Source organism: Camelus bactrianus, chromosome 8 (assembly GCF_048773025.1).
Source record: "Camelus bactrianus isolate YW-2024 breed Bactrian camel chromosome 8, ASM4877302v1, whole genome shotgun sequence".
In the NCBI taxonomy this organism is placed as follows: Eukaryota; Metazoa; Chordata; class Mammalia; order Artiodactyla; family Camelidae; genus Camelus; species Camelus bactrianus.
Window position 1 is genome coordinate 27,681,924 of NC_133546.1, and position 3,008 is coordinate 27,684,931.

Sequence of the window (3,008 nt, forward strand, 5' to 3'; positions counted from 1 at the left end):
GAAACCCAGTCTAAACAATCAGCTCAAGGATTGCTCTCCTCCAAACTGTAATCCAACTTGGGCAACATGTGGAATGTGGTACACGAGATGTGAAGCCGGACACTGATGCAGCTTTTTAATTCTGTGAGGAATGATACAGCTTCCAGATAAAGACATAAAGTTGGGTGGAGTTATTCATTTATTTATTCAGTAAGAATTTGCTGAGTGCTTAATAAATACTGGGCCTTGAGGAAAAGTGAAATCTTATTCAGCAAATTCTGAAACTGGGAACAATGAAATAGTTGATGGCTGCTACAATTAATTAGAAACAAAGATCATCTCTTAAAACTTCATGCTTGTATCCAGGAAGACTTGTTTTTCCAATCAGGAACTTTACTTCCAGAAAAAGAGCAAGACAATGAAAACGTTGTATGAAAGATTTCTTTCAAACGTTTCTCAATCAACAGTTTTTACCCCCATCGTCATGATGCTGAGAGGCTTCAGAAACACAAGTGACTCTGTGTTCAGACCAAGTACTTGGTTGCCTTCACGAAGATGAATGATCAGACCTACACACCATATGATTATAAGGGTCAGGTAGTTTAAAAGGAAATTACAATCTGAATTGAACCAAGGATGAACAGTGTTGCTATTGAGCTTCAAATCCCAGCTAATAAGCATAACCTTGTAAAGAGAGGTTAGTGTTTGGGAAACTGCATGTTCTTGCAGAAGGGCAAAGCTTTTGCAATATAAATAGTTGTAAGTGTACTAGCTTTCATCTTTGGTGCCTTAACCCTCTGTGTTTAGAGTTTTTGTATCCAGGGCTGGATTGAAAATTTTAGAAGCTCCAAATACTAAAAAGATTGTGATGACAACCCCATATATAATTCAGAAGAAAACTTACTTTTTCAAAAGGTCTTAAAACTCACCTAAATTAAAATTAAAATTACTTTTAAATTAAAATTATTTTTTCTAAATTTCTTGTTTTGAAATGCCGCATACGTTAATCACAGTTGAACTTTTTTGGTAATTTCTGGTTCATCTGCTTTGCTGGTATCTTAGCCTATTGGATAATACTTTAGCATCAGATGCATTACAAATGCTATTAATTTTTCTGTTATTTCCAAAATATAGATGGAGGGGAAGAGTGTTATTTCAGAGAGGGATTTGATCACTCACAGCAAACAGTATGCTTTATTTGATAAGTCTAGAAGACTTAGTTTTTTTCGTGAGTAGTTCTAATAAGGAGCAAATATACTAACACAATGACAAAGTGATAATGGGTTTTAGAAAAACAAAGCAGGTCTTATTTTGGTACTATCCTATGTTTGGTTTAGATTAAGCATAATTGGAGGGGACACTTAGGTGTGTAAGGATCACTGAAATTCATGAGTCAGGACTTTTGCTGAATTGCTTTTCCAAGACTTGGTAGAAATGTGCCTCAGAGAACTCAGCTGAGCTTAGCCAGTCATTTTTGACTAAATAAAGAAGAATGCTGAGAAGTCTCCTTTTTCCTAATCCCCAAAGCTCTTTATGATTTGTAAAGTGGTATGACTTAACCTTTAAAAAAAAAAACCATTGTATTAAGAGAAAATTAAAAGACTAAAATCTCTCACTTAATGATTCCAATATGATATTTGCATTCTTTTTTTCACCGCCTAAAAAACCTCCTCAAGCTCTATGGAACAGAGCAAAGAGAAATTGACTCCTTTTTGTTGTGTGAATCACTAACTGGAAAACATTTGTCATATTAAGATCTTAAAGCAAGAATAAATATTGCCTTCACTAAGGGAAACAAAAAAACCTCAGTTCTTTACCTTATTCTTCAACACTTTTTATTTGACTTTTGTTTCTCTGCTTATGACTATTTCCAAATTAACTAAATTTAATGATATGATTCTATTTTACATAATGACAATACTACTTAGAAGACAGTATTTCTACTGTATTTCTATTAAATCTTCAGTGAGATGGTGATAGGATCATTGCTAAATACTTCTAGAGAAGATGTTTATAAAATATTTGCTAGTATCAACATATCCTGGGAAGAATGACTGTCCTGTATCACTATGGCAACACACTATTTACCTATTTGGACCCTCAGATATGCCTACAAATGCCATAGTATATGCCTCTTGGTCTCAATTTTGGAGGAACCTCAATTGTTCTAGGTCTATATTGCTCAAAATAGTAATCCTAATGAAAAATATTAGGAAAGGCTAGATGCAACAAGATAGACATTAAAAACACAACATTAAAGGCAAGGTTGGTTTAACATCTAAAAAGCAATTGATATAGCATACCATATTAATTGAATAAAGCAAAAAACCCACATGATTACTTTAATAGATTCAGAACTTCATTTGACACAACCCAATACTCATTCATGATGAAATTCTCAGTAAACTAGGAAGAGAAAGAAACTTCTTCAACCTGATAAAGTCATCTTCAAAATACTCAAAGCCAGCACCATCCACAATGGTGAAAGACTAAATGCTTTGCTGCTGAAGTTGAGAGTAAGACAAAGATGCCCTTGCTTATCGCTTCTATTTCACATTGTACTGGTGTTTATAGCCTTTGTAATCAGGCAAGGAAAAAAAAAGCATCTAGATGGGAAAGGAAGCAGTGAAGCTGTCATTACTTGCAGATGACATGACTATGTAGAAAGTTAGTTGGACACTACAAAAAAGCTACTACAGCTAGTAAGTGAGTCTTGCAAAGCTGAAGGATACAAGGTCAATATACAAAGCCAATTTCTATATACTAGCAATGAAAATTCTACAAATATAAGTAAGAAAATAATTTCATTCACATTAGCATCAAAAAGAGTAAAATACTTGGGAATAGATTTAACAAAAGTAGTATAAGACTTGTACGCTCAAAACTATAAAATATTGCTGAGAGAAAGATATCTAAGTAAATGAAAATATATTTTGTGTTTATTGACTGGAAGCTCAAAATTGCAAGATGGCAGTTATCTCCAAATGTATCTATAAATACAGTGCAATCTCTGTCAAAATACCAACAGG